The sequence below is a fragment of the Miscanthus floridulus genome, chromosome 8, assembly GCF_019320115.1.
Source record: "Miscanthus floridulus cultivar M001 chromosome 8, ASM1932011v1, whole genome shotgun sequence".
NCBI lineage: Eukaryota > Viridiplantae > Streptophyta > Magnoliopsida > Poales > Poaceae > Miscanthus > Miscanthus floridulus.
Window position 1 is genome coordinate 143,934,739 of NC_089587.1, and position 20,016 is coordinate 143,954,754.

The 20,016-nt window shown below is 42.9% G+C and overlaps 1 pseudogene; it reads right to left on the reverse strand.

Moving 5' to 3' along the window:
- Nucleotides 1–20,016, reverse strand: part of LOC136469965 (fatty acyl-CoA reductase 2, chloroplastic-like) — a 53,458-nt pseudogene that overhangs the window by 11,642 nt on the left and 21,800 nt on the right.

The window sequence follows — 20,016 nt, forward strand, 5'->3', positions numbered from 1 at the left end:
CATAGCATACACACATATGTCAACCGGCCGAGAGGGATTGTAACTCATATATATAGTGTACATACAAAGTTTCACCATAAGAAAAAATTAAAGTACATGCACTTCAGTTTCATGCACACTCGCTTGACCTCACCTGTTGACACATGCAAGAAGAGCTTCAATCTTCGGAACCTCTGTGCGAAACTCATGATCCGGAGCGGCCCAAGGGTGTTGATGTCCATTGCAACGTCATACCTGCGATATATCAGTGGCCCTGATCCAGCTGATCGAAATATATATTTATCCTTTGGGCTTGTTCGGTTAGCTTCGAATGAGACTAGGAATCATTCCACCTTGATCAAGCTTATATAAATTAGCTAACTATTTAGGCTGAGAATCTTTCCAAGGAATGGTTCCCAGGGAACTGAAGAAGGCCTCAATGAATATATTGGTATACATATTCGATCACGAACCGAACCTCTCGTGGAAAGTGGTATTCCCTGCCGAGTTTACGATGATATCTACTTCGTCCTGGATTTTGTGGGCCAACTCCTGGGCAATGCCGAGGTTGTTCTAGCTGATATCGCCGATGATAGGAACTAACTTTCTTGCTATAAAGCTGTGGAAGGCTTTCCCGTGGATTTCCTGCAAACATTTGAACAGTTCTGCGTCTACAACCTGCACATGACATCCACAGTGCCACTTGAGCATTATTGTGGGGTTTTTGACAGGAACAGCTAGCACAAATATTCCACTAGCTACTTAATCCTCGAATAATATATCTTGTGAAAATATTATTTCTATAAGATATATTTCATGGGACATGCATGTGACGCGCGTGTGGGGGATGCCCCTGCTGTTTCCTAGAAAAAGGTGAATACAGCGAAGTCTAATTTTTTTTTAAACTGGATATCGATTCATTACTCATTGGCTAACAAATTGTTAGCAACAATTACAGAGACGTTGCCTGGCATGGAGGTAGAAAAATTCTCCTCACCCTCAGTATGGAGATGACCCAGCACAGCCAGCTCATGAGCGGCTCTACTACAATCTCTACCAACAAAAACAAACTCGAAAGAAAGTAAATTTAGACTCAACGGGGCTTTTAATTTCATCAACCAGGTGCCCTGTAGCCGCCCCATCATACGAGTTCGTCTTGATTGCAGCCACCACTTCTTGAGCATCAGTTTCCACAATTACGCACCCAATACCCAAATCCACCGCCATCTGGAGCCCTTGGAGACAGGCGATCAGCTCAGCTTGAAACGCACTGAGGAGATAATTCACCTTGCCTCTCCCCGTTTGCACAACATCAGGTCATCAGCATCACTGTCTCTCACAAGGAAACCCCAGCTGACCGCTCGTGATTCAAGGAGAAAAGAAGCATCATAGTTCAGCTTCAGTACATCCTCCGATGGCTTGGTCCAATGCACCCGACGATTCCCTTGTTACACCGAACGTTTGCTGAGCAATACAATATTCTCCTTGGCATATAACTCAATGCTTCTTGCCAACATTTCTGGACTTCACCGCCGGCCCTCCTCCTCGATCAAGTTCCTTTCAGTCCAAATAAACCACAAGCCGATACCATCAACAGCTTCTTTTGCTCCCTGGCGTTCAGAATAATCTCCACCGCACCTTGAGCGGTTGGAATAGACTCCAGTGCAGCTCTCTCCTCTTCCAAGCCGAGAAGTCGCCACAAGTGTTTAGCCAGACGGAATTCAAAGAACAAATGCCCCCCATCTTCACCCATATGATCGCATACCGGACATCTTGTGCTTATCTTCATGCCGCGTTGAGCCAGGTTACATCGAAGAGGGTGGCTGTTGTGTGCAAACCGCCAGAGGAAGTGCTTGATTTTGTTGGGGCACTTAAGCTTCCAAATGTCCTTCCAAAACCCATTCACGGCAGTACCACTGCTTCCTTGCTATCCATTTATGACTCTATTCCTCAGCGTATCCGCTCGGCCGACCTTATAGGCACTCTTGACAAAGAAAACTCCATGTTTATCAAAATGCCATGCTAAGGTATTATCTCGGCCCTGATGGACAGGAAGAGCCAAGATCAGATCAGTTCAGCATCCTCTTCCCAGAAGGGAATCACGGAACAGCGTCACATCCCAGCTCCCGTGTAAGGGTCAATCAATTCTGCCACCTCTGAGAGCAGGTTTGAGCCCCTCGGCGTGATCAGTCGTCTTGAAGAATACCTCGGAATCCAAAGATAAGACCAAATATTTAGTCCTACTCCGTCTCCTACTCTCCAAATCATACCATTCTTCACAATTTCCAGGCCCCTAAGAATGCTTCTCCACGGATATGACATACCAGTCTTTGGTCTTGCTTCTAGAGCCGAACAGGTTTCAAAGTATTTGGCTTTCAACACCGTAGCGAACAATGAGTCTGGATGCTGCCATAATCGCCAACTTTGCTTGGCAAGCATTGCCAAATTGAACAAATGGATGTCCCTAAAGCCAAGACCACCCTCCTCTTTCGGTTTTAGCATTTGCTCCTTACTCAGTCAGTGGATTTTGTGCTTTCCTTTCTGATGATTCCACCAGAAACGACATATCATTGCTCCAATTTGATCACATAGGGTTTTTGAGAGATCGAAGCAACCCCATCATGAAGCTTGGGATAGCCTGCACAACTGCCTTCATCAAGATCTCCTTCCCAACCCCAGACAAAAAATTTCTCATTCCACCCTTGCATACACTTCCAGATTCGGTCTTTCAAATAAGCAAAAGTATTCATCTTGGACCTTCCCACATGCACTGGCAACCCCAAGTACTACTCATTCATCGTTTCCTTTGTAACGTGCAGAAGATCACACACCACCTTCTTCTGGCTCGGCTCTGTGTTCTTGCTAAAAAGTATTGCTGACTTTGCTTTGTTGATGACCAGGCCGAATTGAACAATCTTCATATAGCTGAAGAATCGTCTGCAAATGCGTGCAATCCCCTTGGTTCGCTTGAATCAAGATTAGTGAGTCATCGGCAAAAGGAGGTGAGAAATGCTTGGTGCATTGTGGCAGGCTTGTGATCTCTGTGCACCCCCCCTCTTTCTCATGATGAAAGACAATTTCATTAAAAATCACCCACACATAACCAAGGCAATTGGTCATTATCTTGATCCCTCAACCACTCCATAAGTTCCCAAGTTTAGTACTTCAAATCAGATTGGGATTCTCCATATATCCCGGTAAACCTCCATTTAGCACCACCCGTCTCCAAGACCTCCAAATCGATGTGATTTTTTATTTGCTTCTCAAAACCACATTGATCCCACTCCTCCACAATGCAACAATTCCCACGCTTTTTCCTTCACAATCAACCACCTCCAAATTCGTCATTCCCAATTTCTTCATAAAGACCTGCATCCTTTTCTCATCTAGTTTGGTTTCTGACAAGAAAAGAATGTTGGATTCCTCGGCTTTTTGGCACCAAAAAAACCCACGAACTGTCGAGGCATTTCCCAACCCCTAGCACAGTTCCAAGAAATGAGCTTCATTGGTCCTCGCAGGACCAATCCGCCGATCCCGCCTTCTTCATTTCGTCAACCGCAACAACCTCAGTGACCTTGCCCACTTTCGACACCCAATCCTGTCCATCAACATCCATATCCTCCTCACCACGCTACCTCTTCATGTCCAGGGATTTAATGTGTCATCGCCCTTCCTGCCACCTCCCTAAGTTCTCTTCATCCGCTTGAAACCCTGACCAGATCCTTGGCTCCCTTCTCTTTCTCTAGGCTCAGCACTGCCTCGCCAACAGTGCCCTGCATGGAACTGTTCACACCTCCATTCAACATGGCGTTCTCCACCCCTTTAGAGCAGGCTTGGGTCACGTCGGCAGTACCTGCTTTCTCCTTCCCCGATTCAACATTGGGAGAGTCGAAAGTTAGAGCTTTCTTCGACCCCCCACCGATGTACTCGGCTTTGTCCCCTTTAGAGGGCGCTTGTGATCTCCTGCTCCTCCCCTCTAGGAAGCCCTTTCTCGCCCCCTTGATTTCTCCTCCTTGCGCGAACTCTCACCGTCGCTGCCCCTCCGGCTATGGCTGCCCCAACCGCCTGATCCCCCGACTTCTCTCCCCCTAGAGCTCCTCCAAGGAAGTTGGTACTGCTGCTCTCCCGATTTGCTCCTGCAGTCCTCCCTGAACTTCTTCTCGGGGATAAAACGCAAAGCTCTACTAAACTGTTGGGCCTCTCCCTTCTGCAATTGGACTTCGCAAAGATGATTTGTATGTCCAATCAGTCCACAGGTATAACAAAAATCCAGAAGATATTTATAAACAAGAGGGCACCACTTCATCTTCTCTTTTGGATCACCCCCCACATCCATAGTCACCCCTCTCATAAACAGCTTGTGAATGTCAAGTTTCACCTTGACTCTCATGTACTTACCAACCGCCATGTCATCGTCATCTACATCTACCTCTAGAACATCGCTAATCATCTCTCCCGCCGCTTTATTCATCAACCCAAGCGACATCTTCATGACTCGCACCCAGACTGGGATGAAGGTGAACTCCACCTCATCTATGGTCTTTTCGCCATCAAAGTCAGCCACCACAACCAAATCCTTGCCAAACATCCATGGGCCATCTTCCAACACCCTCATCTTTCCCGATCCTTGCAAAAACGTGCAGAGAAACCAGTTCTCGCGGCCCCCAGATCCTTGCACTCCACTCCTCTAAGAGGACACCACACCCACCCAAGAGACAGTTCCAGGGCGTTTGCTCTAACTGATTTTTCAGCCATGACTTTTGCCACCGCCTGCGGATCCATCCGCCCCAGGTCGCCACCTTCGCACCGCCGATCTTGATGCTTTTCATCTCATTGCCTGACAACTTCAGCTTCTCCATTAAACCGACACTCCATCACCTCTTGGATTCATTGGATCCCTACCAGCGGTTGCACGAACACAACCCTCATTTCCCGGGTGACCTAACTCTCGGCTAGCAGGAGAAGGCTGGGCTCCAATTGGAGAGTTGAATGCGGACATGAACAATGGGTAGGACCATGGACTCGATGTTCGGGTCTTGGGAAAAGGATCCAGGCAGGAACTGGAGATGGGAGGGAAAACCCTAGTCGCTCGAAGGGAACTTCTCTTGAGTCGCCAGTAGGCGCCGAGAACGATCTAAACATTGGGTGGATTCCAATGAGTTTTTGTGTTAGAAGTCTAAATATTATCGTGGCAACATCTGCGTATCATGTTTTTTTTATTAAAAAACATAATCAATGATACTAGTGTTTGTTCTGCAAAAAAAATGATAGTACTGTCTACCTTCTACCATCAATGATATCCTACCGCCACCTGCGGGATTTGTAGATCAAAAACCATGACGCTTGCTCACTCAGTCCTAAAACAAGTGCACATCTCATATTTCAAGGAGTCAACTAATCTTCAATTCAACTAACCTTGTAAAAAATAATAATATTACTTGCAATTCTAAATTGGTTCACTGTGAAAATATATGATGTGGTTAATCTAACGAAGTTTATTTGATATCATAACTATTGGTAAATTGTTATATACATTTGATCAAATTTAGCGTGCATTGACTCCTTGAAGTGAGAGATGAGCGCTTATTTTGGAACGAAGACGGTATATATCACTGACCGTTCTTTTAAGTCGGAGAGGTGTTTCTACTGTAGAATCACTTGCGATCGGTACGTCTGTCCTGTTAGTGACTTCTTCTCTACATCTATCTAGTGACTTCGTCTCTACATCTATCTATCTATCTCTTCTCTTCTTCTACATTAAAAAATAGTTAACGGTATCGTCTGCAAGCGTGAGATCACCCCGCCCTGCCCTGCTTTCCTGTTGGTGGCCAGCGGTTCAACTCAAGGTGACCGAAAAAATAAAAATAATAAACTGACGTGCGGCAGGACACACTGGCTTTGTCTCGTGTATGTGATTTTATACAGCGACACGTAATTTTAAGACGATTTAATAGACATATATAATGGTTATTTTTTAAGTTGTCTTGTAGTAATTCACAACTTCTTAATTTATGTTTAGAATAAAAATAAAACTGTGAGTTGTATGTCAACAACAAGTCATATAATGGTAGAATAGTTGTCTTATAGTCCTAAACTTTAGCTTATGAGGTGGTTGTTCTGCGAAACAACGATCTCTTTCTCTCTTCCCTCTCTCTTTCCTCCACATCAGCAAAAATCCTACATGGCACCACACGAGATGACGTACGAGACAACTGACGTGTAGCAATACATGTCCTAAATAAATAGACTCTAGGCAAAAAGATCGGCACAACAAAATGGACGGACCATGGAAAAAAAAGAAAAAAACTGATCTGCGGTGGAACGGAATCAACGGAACACGCTAAGGGTATCGTATGTGGCTCTGCGCGCGTGAGATCGCCCTGCGGCCCTGCCCCGCTTTCCAAGGCCCCGTTCGCTTCGCTGAAAAACAAGCCAAAACACTGTTCTGACCGATTTATTATAAGAGAAAAATATTATTCCGGCTGAAAAAACAAGTTGAAAAAGACAGATTATAAGAGAAGCCAACAGGGCTCAAGTTGGTGGCTGGCGGATCAACTCAAGGTGACCCAAAAATAAAAATAAAAAAACTGACGTGCGGCAGAACACGAACACGGTAAATAAATGGACTCCACAGGTGGGCAAAAAAATCTGCACAACAAAACGGACGGACAACGGAAAAAAAAAGAAACAAACTAATCTACGGTGGAATGGAATCGATGGTAGACCTGAGCAAATTGAGGCGAGACCGACCCCAGCTCGATGGGTTTTTGCACACCCACGAACCTTACTGGACAGGGCCTGGGCATAAATTCGCTGCCTAGAAAAAAAACTGACCCGAGCCCGGCCCAAAATACTGTTTTTTGCTATTTTACACTATAAAATACGCGGGCGGCCTGCCTAGGCCAGGGCCCGAGCCCGGCCCGAGCTAGGCCCAAAAAATTAGGAATGACCTGCCCAGTGGGACGGTCATGGGCGGAACTTTTCGGCCCGAAATAACCGGGCTTTATTTAGGCCCGGCCCGAACCTGGTCCGGCCCGCAAAATGGTCAGGTCTAATCGATGGAACAACCGGGTGACATAAAAAACTCTATTTTTATCTCTTTCTATTACCACTCTAACTACATGATCCATTAATCAATCTCGACACTCACCCTCGATAATGCTACAAATTTGAAAATGGGTGCTGCAATGTTAGACAAATTTCATAAATATTAGGAAGTGAAGAACAATGTCATGGTTATTGTTACAATCCTTGACCCTAGGTTCAAAATGAGATATATTCAGTTCTATTTTAATCAGCTTTATGACTCCTCAAGGTGTGAACAAGAGCTTGCTGATATAAACAAAGAGTTAGAAGAGCTGTACACGAAGCATGTGTTGGAGCAACGCTGGAAAATGGGTGGCAGTGGCAGCTCAACCACTCAATCAGCCTCATCATCAAAGGAAACAACTAGCTTAGTGGCTTGTCTTGTTTCAAGTGAATTTCAGTCCTTTCTAGAGTCGAGTGCTTCAGAAAGTTCAAAATCTGAGTTACTTATCTACCTAGATGAGGCAAACCATCATTTACATGATATGAATTTCAACTTACTCCACTATTGGAAAGTGAATGCTCTTAGATTTCCTGTTGTGTCTAGTATGGCAAAGAGGTTCTTAGCTGTCCCAGCTAGAAGCGTATCATTTGAGTCCACTTTCAGTTGTGGAGGTAGAATTCTTGATGACTATAGGAGTTCTTTGAAGCTAGCGATAGTTCAAGCACTAGTTCGTGCATCTAGTTGGATACGAGGTTCTAAAAGTCCTCCTGTTCTTCTGGTATGTGATGCTTAGTCTATTTTTCAACTCCAGTTTTTCCACAAAAGTTTCTGTATGTAAATATATAATGCTTAATTATTTTACTGTTTTTACAGGGAGAAGATGGTGATGATGGTGACATTGAGAGTGTGGAGCTTCCTAGCAGTGTGGTGGAAAGCAACTAAGTCTATTTTAGAATGTCCAGCAATGTGGTGGAAATCATATTTGTTCTCACTTGATGTGTTGTTCACGTACAGGCAACAAGCTAGAGAACTAAGGACCTGTTGGCTGCGCCCCCATGGCTGCTTCTGACTTGCTTTTGGTGTCAATTGGCATGCTGCTGCTGTAACAGCATTACAACAAAACTATATATATATATTTGCTACAGACCTGATCAGTCTAGCACACTAGCTGTTGCTCATTTATTTTGCTTTGTTCTTGAATTCTGTACGGATGAATGGAATCCTTCGATGGACTCATGCTGGACAAAAACTCTAGTTTGATTTGTCGAATTGTGGATCAATCAATGAATGGATTATATTCTCCATTGTTAAATTTATAAGTACTTTGTTTACTTCATTTTAAGTATGCATCTGATGTGCTTGTTGCTCACTTGCTATTATAAATTTATAATCTCTCTCTGTACTGTGTTTTTATGATTTGGCTCGCGAGCCAAACGAGCTAGCTCGAGCTTGCTAGCGAGCCTGCTGGCTCGTTTGTAATCCATTAATCAATCTCGCTACTATATGTCCATTGTATGAAGGAAAATAAAACTTTCAAGAATAGGATTGCTGCAAACAGCATAAACCTGAACTAGCAGTTCTGCCTTTACGTGTTGCAACGTGCAATTCACTAGTACAGAAATAATTTTTATAGATATCTCCCTTTTCTAACAGAGGCGGTTTTCTTAGCATGCCATCTCTAACCTTCGCGGGAGGCATTGTAGCTTCATGACCATTGCTACAAATCAGTTTTCCGGGGCGGTTCCATTAAGAAAACCGCCGTAAGAAACGTGACCATTTCTAGGGGCAGTTCTATAAAGACAACCTCCCCTAAAAATACGATTTTTGGGGAAGGTCGTCTTTACATAACCGCCTCTAGATGAAGCCGATTATCAAAGACAGTTCTCTTAAGAGAACCACGTCTCAAATCCAATATCAGGGGTGGTGCTCTTAGTCAACTGTCCCTAAAAATAACCCCCTAAATATCCTTCTTCATCCTTGCGACAGTGCTGCTCAGCACCATTGTTGAGCTCACTTGAACGCTAGAAATAGCAAAAATAGAGGGGGAGGTTTTGCCCTTTGAACTTTTAAAGGAGTTAGGTTTGAGAGGTGAGCTTGTGGCATCCCTAAACTCTTTTCAAACTTTACCTATACATTTCTTTCACTAATTTTTTGTTCTCATGTAGACCTAGAGAGACATGCTTGATGTTTGATCTTTTTCTTTTCCTAGCAGTTTAGACTCATTTTTGCCCAACTTACTTGGCTCACATGAACTCGAGTTAATTTGTATATTTACTTTGTCATTTTTGGTACATAGCTTTTTTATACCTTTTTTTAAGCTATAGATCTAGAATAATATAATATTTGTAAAAAATAGACAATTCCTTCAATATTTTTATGCAAATAATATCTTGATGCAAATATACCTATTCTTTTGGAAGACCACATATGGACATGTCATGGATGTACATGAAACAAAGACATGAAGCTTCCTACGTACAAGATGTGAATAGTTTTATTGAAGCTGCTAAAAGACATGCTTTGATTAAGCAGATAAAGGATATATATTGTCACTATTGTGACTGTCGGAATCGTATAATATGCGGTGATCCAAATACGATAAAATCACACATAGTAAGATGGGGTTTCATGGAGAACTACATGATTTGGGATCATAATGATGAGAGACATACAGAAGCAAGCAACCAGGAAGCTACAAATGCACCAGAAGTAAGGGAAGATGACAATGCCCATCTTGTCATGATGCATGATGGTACGGGAGATAACGTTGCAGAAGGTGGTCGTGGTGAATGCTGTGGTGGGGAGGATGATGGTGAAGACAATGAAGAAGAGGAAGAAGACTTCCTGGACGACCTGTTGTGCCACGTAGAAACAGAATTACTATTGAAGGCTGCCAAAGGGCCGACTAAATAACTTGGAGACGGTAAAGAAGGCAAGGAAAGAACGTTTGTATGAGGAGTCAAAGGGCTATAAGAAAAGGTGGCCGTTGCTACGTTTTGTGCTAGGCATGCTTTCTTGAAGGCTAAATATGGCTGGTCCGATAGGAGCTTCAATGACCAATTGAATCTTTTGGCTGGTGTGCTTCCTAAATCAAACTCTGTACCTGCTAACACATATCAAGCGAAGAAGCTTATCAGTCCATTGATGATGGGTGTGGAAAGAATACATGCGTGTCCAAACCATTGTATCCTTTATTGTAGGGTGTTCAAAGACCTAACGAAATGTCCAGCCTATGGTGCTAGTCGATACAAAAGGGACGACAAGTGTAGTGAGGAAGACAAAGATACTAAAATAGAAAAAAGGAGAAAGAAGGGTGGAAACAAAATTGACACTTCTCAGAACCTTGTTGAGGAAAATAGTACCTTAGCAGTAGATGACCAAAGAAGAATCCCTGCATTGGTTATGTGGTATCTATCGCCGATCGATCGCTTGAGGCGTTTGTCCTCAAATCCAAGGGACTCAGAGCATATGCGATCGTAGGCTTCAGATGAGCACAAGAAAGACGATGGAGTGCTACGTCACCCATCTGATGTACAACAGTGGAAGGACTTCAATGCCAAGTATCAATAATTTCATGACGATCCAAGAAACGTAAGGTTCGCTTTGAGCACTGATGGAATGAATTATTTTGGTGATAGGACTAGCACACATTGCACATGGCCAGTTATGCTATCGATCTACAACCTCCCTACATGGTTTTGTCAGAAGAGAAAGTATTTGTTGCTGACCAATATGATATCAGGGCCAAAAGTACCAGGCATCGACAAAGATATTTTTCTAGTCGTTGATGCAAGAAAAGGATACACTATGGAAGCATGGAGTCAAAATGTGGGATGAGCTTGCATAGAGAACCTTCACATGCAAATCCATTATTTTTGTTACCCATCACTGACTACCCAGGATAGTTTTCCCTTTTAGGATAGATCAAAGGCTTCCTGGAATGCTCGGAATGCTTGATTGCAGTGCAGTGCAGTTTAGTTTCTAGACAGATCTCGAAAGGTAGTGTGCATGCATCACCGACGCTTCTTAGTGGAAGGACATAGGTACTGAAGCAAGAGGATGAGATAAAATACTTCATTGGTAGTACTATTGAGACAGAGCATGCGCTAGAGAGGCGGGATATGCATTACGTGTATAACGTGGTCAATAACATCAAAGTCACCTATGGTAAAAAGAAAAAGGTTGGAAAGATCAAAAAGAGAGATGCGGCTCCGATTGATGGTGTGCCGTTCAAGAAGATGTCAATCTTCTTCAAGTACCTGCCTTACTGGCTAGATTTCGCCGTGCGCCATTCCATCGATGGCATGCACATCAAAAAGTATGTGTTTGAGAGCGTCATTGGGCTATTGATGGACATTATGATGGAGACAAAGGATGGACTAAAGTCATGAGAGGACCTAGTATGTTTGAAGTCGAGACTGAAGCTTCACCCATTTGACCAGGGAACGAAAGATACTACCTTCCTGCATCCAGCTACAACTTGACAACTGATGAGAAAGAGCAATCTACCTAAGCTTAAGGGGCTTAAAAGTGCCGACAGGTTTCTCCTCCAACATCAAGAGACTAGTCTCAATAAAAGACATGTCATTAATAGGTTTCAATGCTCATGATTGCCATTTTGAAATCGGGAAATTGCAACAGGAGCAGGCATGTTCTATTGCTACCGCGGGTCTTACGCAATTGACTTTCTATTCACAAAAAATAGTGGATCCACTTAAAAACTCGCTATGATGTTGATAATGTTCCTTCCTATTGCTATTAAGGCTATAAAACCCATATATGTAAGGATGGCCATCACCTGGATGTGTTGTTTCTTAAAAGAAATGGGCGGAAGGAGATCCGCGAAGATGAATTAGGTGACTTAAAGCATTTCATAGTGGAGACTATGGGCCAAATTGAGCAGTGCTTCCCACCATTATTTTTTGATATAATGTTGCTCCTCATGATGCACATGGTTGACCAGGTTAAGTCGCTCAGGCCTATGTTGCATGAGATGTGGCCGTACGAGAGATTCATGTCTATTCGAAATAGCTATGTACACAATCATGCTCACCCTAAAGGATCCATGACAGAGAGATATTGTGCTAAAGGTGTCATCGAGGCTTGTCAAGATTATTTGTGGGTAGAGGATAGACGCGCTCTTGGCTTGCCTGTAACTCATCCTAGGGGTAGGTTGGCGGGGAAGGCAGCAAGGGTAGAAAACATTCATCGACAAGGAACGCACAAAAGTAGAAGATGCACACTCTAGTTTGTTGCAATATCTAATGATAATGGTGTCATTTATCGAGAAACACATTGCACTCATAAAGCATAAAATCCAGGGCGCTCGGAGCAATGGATTGTTCGAGAGCAGAAGCGTCGATCTGAAGAGTAGATATTACGTTAAAGGTGGACCGCATGACCTAGAGAAGAAGGATAGGATGATTGTTTCTCTACATCCATGGGTACGACCATTTTCTAACTCAAATAGCGAGAATATTGATTATATAGAACAATGTGTTTCACTATATTGTCTTCGCGAGGCAGCCTCCTAGAAACATGCTTTGGAACTACTTGTATGTCAATGGTTGAGAACCAATGGGCATTACTACAATCACCCTAAAGCAGTGTTCTCCTAAACGGCTAATTAAACGACCACTAAATGGTAAACGGTGGTAAACTATTTTGTTTAGGGGGTAAACGGAAATTAAATGGTTGACCATTTAAACGGTCAAAAAATGAGAAAAACGGTCTAAACGGCCTGAATGGAACGGAGATAAACGGTATTAAACGGGCTAAACAGCTGTTTAAACGGCTGTTTAGGCGAACACGAGGTAAATCTAGTTCAGTTTTGTATGGATAAATTTGTATACTTAAGTTTATTATATTTATAAATGTGTACACTTGATATGTTACTTGCATAAATATCTATATTTGGTTCTTTTCACATGCATAAATATATATACATACCAAAATAATTGATTTTTACTCGGATAAATATGTATAAATGCTAGAATACTTGATTTTTTACATGCACTTATATAATTATATGTATTTTTTTAAAGTACAAAACCATTTAGACCATTTAACTTCATTTAAACACCGTCTAAACAACCTAAACACTAAACGAAGGGCGACCGTGTAAAGACCGTTCACCGTTTAGGAAAACATTGCCCTAAAGACATAAGTCGATCTATCAAACCATATCATATTGTTATTAATATGAATCTAGCTAATTGTGCTCCTTTTGTTTCATGCAGCATAAGTTGTTTTTAGCTTCAAGTAAAATTGACCAAAACAATATTCAAGAAGTTCAAGATGGTTTTTGCAAGTTTTTGATGCAGGAGGTTGTTAAAGAGGGGGGCTTATTCTTTGATCATGAGTCAGAGTATGCCACAGATCCCAAGTTTGTGGATCTTTGCGCTGCATGCGAACATCCCTTCCTTTCATTTTTTGGGCAAAAGCATAATTATTAATGTTAATTAGTAGTCTGTAAGTAATGTATTTGAAATTGTGATGCAAATACTTTGTTCATCATGTGTGTATTAGTTAACTTTGACTCACTACAATGTATCACTACTATAGATTGAAATATCGATGTCGCCACTTTCATTGCCGTAGCGATAGAAGCGATGGTGTGATACTTCCACCGTCGGTTGAAACGATAGTGAGGCCTCTTACGACTGTAACCGGCAGTTCAGACTTCTACCACCGACGGGTTAACGATAGATGCGGCAGTAGTATTGGGGTTGCATTTGGTTCGTCGCATGAAAAGACGGGCCAACTGGGATACACATTTTGCATGTCAGCCCTAAATTAGCGTTTGGTGAACTGGCGGTAAATTCGGCATGAGTGTTGAATTTCCTCAACTTCCAAGGCCATCAAATCACCATTATTTTTGCTACCTAAAGCCTAAGAGACCTGTACCTACTGCTAGGGATGAAAACGGTATGGATATTTTTCGACCGTATTCGTAACCGAATCTATTTAGAGGGGTTGAGATCTGTCCGTATCTGAGTCCGGATATCCAACATCCGATACCGTATCCATATCCGAATACTCAAATCGCATATTTATGATGTCGATATCCAATCGTATCCTATCTGACATAGTTGACACTATCCGTATTCGAATCCGAATCCGGACAGAAATATGAAAACAAATGTAATATCGGTGATATCCGTCCATATCCGATCCGTTTTCATCCCTACCTACTGCTCTACATATATTTCAAGCCCGGTGCCCTCTGAAATGACCCCTCTTCTTCATCCATCATCTCATTCTCTTCCAATCTACAAAGAAAATGTCGAACAACCCCATCAAGTTTCCAAGAAGCCCATGGTCCAGCGAGGACGAATTGCCTTCCCACCACTCCTCCGAGGAGAATGTCTCCTCCAGCGACTGGATGTCTGATTATAGTCCTCCGTGGAGCTCCAAGAAGGAGGACCCAAAGGAGGAGGACGACGAGGACGATGATGAGGATGACGAGGACGAGGATGAGGATGAGGACGACGCCGACACCGACGATGATGATGACTCGGATGACTCCGACTCTGACTCCGACTTTGACTCACCTCCTCCTAGGCGAGCGAGGCTTATGTAGTTTATAGTTAGTATAAGTAGTTTTATTAGTTTAGGATAGTTATTATGCTTCCGGACGAGTACAATCATATACTCGTCCAAATTGTGATATATATAATGAATCAATGAAAAAAATTCTATTCGAACAGATTTGATCTCTTCAATGCCACCATTTTATATGAAATGCAAAGCAAGTTCTATCCAATACTACTTCCAAAATGCCAGAGCACCGATTTGATCTATCGACGAATGTTTTTTTGTTTTTCTGAATGAATGAAAAGGAAAAAACTATCATGTACGGTTGGGTTGTTTCTAGGAGAAACTAAAAGCAGTTTAACTGCTTACAATCGTCTTATTATAGCATTGGATTAGCGTGGCAATGGTCGGCTTAATACGGACACTGTTTAACTTATCATGTGTCGTTTGTTCTCGCTGCTGATCAATCTGGACCGTCCATTTGGCAACAAACCTAGAAGCACCCGGCCCATTCCCAACTCCCCTCAGGCCCTGTCGGCGCCTTGGCGGCAGTTCCACCAAAACCCCCAATATGAATCCATTAGTTCTCCCCACCCATTTTTGCTTCATCTTCATTCTCCCCACCCATTGCTTCATCTTCATTTTGACCCGTCAACTATACTTGCCTTGCCTCGACCACCTTGCATTGTCATCGTGGACAATGCCCTATGAAGGTTAGATGGATTCGGTCACCCCCCCTATTTGCATTTGGTTCTAATGGTTTTGGATTCGGTATCAGTTTTTTCATATTAGGAATTTCTTCATTGCAACAGATGTCTTACTTCGGAAGAAGCCATTTCAATGCGACCAACCTTGCGTTTTGGCGGCTAGGGGTGGCACCAGGACCCCAGATGATGTTGTTTGCTACTTGAGGATGGAGCATTCACTTGGACCAACCATTAATTGTTGAAGCCGCTGTTCGTCACCTTCTCGGACAGCAAAATTTGACAAGAATCATTTAAGGCCCTGTTTGTGGAGAGATTTTTGTGCTTTGCAGGACTGGACTGGAGGTAGACATACTTTATAGATGCAATGTTAATATGGATGGAGATGTTGTCATCTTCACTATGGTTCACTACCTCTCGCTTTTGGGATCGCATCAACCAATTGAGTACCTTAGCAACTGCCAACCCATCCGACATTAAGTCTTAGAATTTATGAAACTTTTATGTTAATGAAGTTTATATGTACTGATGAAGCCTCTAGATTAGTATGTATGAGTACTGCATAATCATTGAACTTTTACTTTGGTTGAAATGTTAATTGAATCAGTTGGTCTTGATTGTGATCCATGTGTACACCTCTATGTAAGCACAGAGGATCCAAAATAGGCCTTCTTCTACAGGCAGATAGTACCCTGAACCGCCGGTGACACAACATTTCATCTTGGTGGGAGTGCGAGGGTTTTTAAGGACATTTTGGTGCCTTGGCGGGAGGCAAAAGCATAGACAAAAGACCTAGGCCGGCCTCTTCACTCAGAGTGTGCAACACTTTGAACCCTGACTACTCCATGGCTGCATCTAGCTCCAACTCCTCCCAGTGGTCCGCACCATCCCAGGGCACCATCACAAGAAGAACACTAGCTTCTAGCAAAGGAGGATACAATAGGAGGAGGCCGCCCATCCTGTGCCGTGTCGAGAACCACCCCTACCATACTAGCCACCACTTTTGTGTCGTTGCGGCTTGAAGAACCCTCGGTGGATTTTGTGGAGTGATAGAAACCCAGGATGTCGGTACCACAGATGCTGAAGGGCAAATAATGTAACTCAATTTCTTTCTTGTTCATTCTGTTTTCGCAATGCAAATGCTGAAATCTCGTTGTACTTATGGTAATTTGGTTTTTTGTAGCCCAACTTAGATTGTGGGTTCTTTAAGTGGCACGATCCCCCATATGGAAAATTTCTAAGGACTTTAATTTTGGATTTACGTAACAAGATTTGGGAGCTAAAGGCGGAGGCCAATGTTACAACAAATGAAGAACATCTGCAGGAGGAGGAAGAGATTATGCCAGAGATTAAAGAAATGGCCACGGTTTCAACGAAGATGATGGAAGATTTCATACCTTTGAGAAAGAAATATGTTTCTTGTTCTTGTTTCACCTATTTTGTACTTACCTTAGTTCTTGGTATGTTCATTGACAAGTTGATTAGTTCATCGTAGTAAATTCAAGTATCAATTTATGTATCGGACTAAAATCTATCACTTTTGTACAACTATTGTTGAACTAAATGCAAGGTGATTAACCAGGTGTTCAATTTACTGAACTATAAATGATAGTAGATCCAAGTATCAATTGATGTGTCGGACTAAAATCTATCACTTTTGTACAACTATTGTTGAACTAAATGCAAGGTGACTAACTTGGTGTTCAATTTATTGAACTATAAATGATAGCAGATCCAAGTATCAATTGATGTGTTGGAGGCATCCTACTTCCCTGGACACTGGGGCTTGGTACAGGGGCAACCAATTTATTGAATTGTATATACACTCTCCTACGGTCCTACCACACCTTCCTCCTATCCATTCCTCGCTCTGCTCCCTTGCTCTGCTTCATCCTGCTAGCATTGGACGAAAGGTAGCCTCTCGCGTGCTCACTGTTCCTTCACCTCCAACCTCGCCGGCGCACAAATCTTTAGCGCGCTGTCCCTGCTTCACTGCTCCATCTAGATCTAAGGTAACTACACTAGATCTGCTCCTTCACCGGATTCTATATTCCTTTGTATAGCTCTCTCGTGCTCTCTGCTCTTTCACCTCCAACATAGCTATAGTAATTTTGTTGGATCTACAGATGAAAATGCATCTTCTCGTTCTAAAGTTTGTGGCCTTGTATATCCATGGAGTGCAGCTTGTGAGCCTTATTGTCCTTAGTATTGGTTCACCGAATTAGTGCTTTGTGAACAAAGTCGATGAGCTAAATGAAAGCGTACCAATGGATGTGGACAGGGTTGTAGTGTTCAAGGCTCAGGATGACTTGGAGATTGACAACGATCCCATGGAGATCGACAATGATCTGCAGGATCTTATGGAGATTCACAACAATTCCATGGAGGTCGACTAGGATCTACATGGAGAATGATTAATTATGCAACCAATGATGTACATATGAAGGCCATTTAACTTTTGCATAGTGTTGGCCTAATTAGTATCTGCATTTTAGCTCTCAGCATGCTTGTTAGCTTGGTAGTGTCCACCTACTTATTCGGTATGAATGTATGGAACTCAAGTTAGATTCCTTTCAATCCGAGAGTATTTGCATTGTGCTTTCCTTATGTTTTCTAAGTGCGTGTTTTGGCTTTCTTTCAATGTAAATCTGTGTGCCTTATTATTCACCATCAAACTCAAGTTGACTTTCGTTCAATCTGAGTATTGGAATTATGCTTTTCTTAGTTTTCTAAGTGCGCAGTTTTGCTTTGTTTCAATGCCAAACGTTAAGATTGTGTGCCTCAGTGTTCATTACCGTATCATACGGAGGTCTCCAGGTGGTAATAGGACCTAGCCACCGGTGATGGTATTGTGCATTCATCGCTTCTTAGTTGCAAAATTTCCAATCCCGCGTTTGAACCCTCCCGCGCAGAACTGATGAAAGTTTGATTCCTGCATGCCGTAAAAGTTATGCAGAGAGCAAGCAACCCCTACTCCAACATCCCCCCTAACCCCCCACCCCACCGCCGCCCTCTCTCCCCTACACACACATAGCTTTTCTTTTCCTCATTGATGTTGTTCATCATCGCTGCTCCTACTCATCAGCACTGCTCAGCTCTTGCTCTGCGCTGGTGCACATCGCCGGATTGCCCGCACAGATTCATCGGTGAATGAGCTGCTGCTGTCACTAGCGTTGCCACTTGTGCTCACCGCCGGCAGATCCAAAGGCAAGTGTAATAAGGCCTTACTTGTATCGTCGTCCCTTCTCCTCGAAACTCATCTCCTTATAATGTTTATTGATGCAATTCCATGGCAGGATATCCTCATCTCTTTAGCTGGTGGTGTCCTTCTAGATGAAGGAGGCCCCCAACATGAGGAACGCAGTGGATGTCCTTTCAGATGATGTGCTTGCCGACATCTTTTGCTACCTCCTCGCTAGGTCCTTGCGCTGCTGCAAGTGTGTCTATCGCTCCTGGAAGCGTATCATCTCTGACTCCTATCACCGTAAGAAGCTTTCACAGACTATCGCCAGCTTCTTCTATGGCAACTGGTGGAAGGGCAATCGGCACTTCACCAGCTTCACTAGTGAATGGCCCTCCTTGTCCTTCTTGCCTTTCCCCTTCAAAAAGTCTTATTCTCATATTGTTGCCGCTGCCTCATCCTTTGTTGGTGGGCTAGGCTTGATGGATTATGGCGCTATGTTGTTTGCAATCTAGCGACCCACAAATGGCATGTACTGCCGCGTAGCATCCGTTCTGTTGGTCAGGCTCGCTTAGGTTTTGACCCAACATCCTCACAATTCCATGTGATTGAATTTGTTGAGGTGGAGGGTCTGTGCATAGGTGTGGAGATCTACTCATCTAAAACTGTAGCATGGATCTTTAAGGAATCTAAATAGGGCAAGGGTATTGTTCTACGTTCAAAATTGAGAAGTGTTTTTCTTAATGGTTTTATGCACATACGTGAGTACTCTGCGATAGGTGCTGTGGATATGGAGGGAAAGACATGGAGGATAATTCGTAAACCAGGTGGTGATGAAATGTCCATCCATCAAGCTCAGGGTCACCTGTGTGTGTGTGTTGTGTTGATTTTCACAATATGTCTTGGCTTTTAGTGTGGATACTTGAATACTAAGGTACTGATAACTAGAGATTGAGCATGTTCTGGACACAGAGGAACTATTTGGACACATTAATATTAAAGTTGGTTCTAAGCTTTGTGATGAGGAGTACAGAGTTATTACAGTTCACCCAGAATGGAATTTCATTTTCCTTGTTGGAAAGGATAAAACACTGATTGCACATGACCTGGACCGCAGAAAGGATCATGTCATCCATACCCGTGTCATCCGCTTTTGTAGATTAATAGGGAGTTTCCATATGAATAGGTCTTACTATCTTTCTTATGTTTCCTTGTTCATGGAGTCATTAGCAGAGCAGTAAAGGTACATTTGCTGTATTTCATCATCACGACATTCTTTATTCAGGTAGGGAGTTATTTTCATTCTATGTATGTATAGGCCAATTTTAGCTTGTTAACTAAAGGAATGGTATGTTCAATATTGTTAATTTTGCTGCTTTATTCAGGTTGTGGATCAGAGATGAAGAAGAGGGGTTTCATGGTGCATTGGCTACCAATCCAAAGGATGCACTACTTATATTCATTTGTGCCTAGCAAGCAGGAGTGCCACATGGGAGGAGCACAGCTATGTCATTTTGTTATGTAAGTCTGTAGAGAGCAGTACCTTTAGTTTGCAATCTATGTACCGCTTGTGTTAGGACATCAGT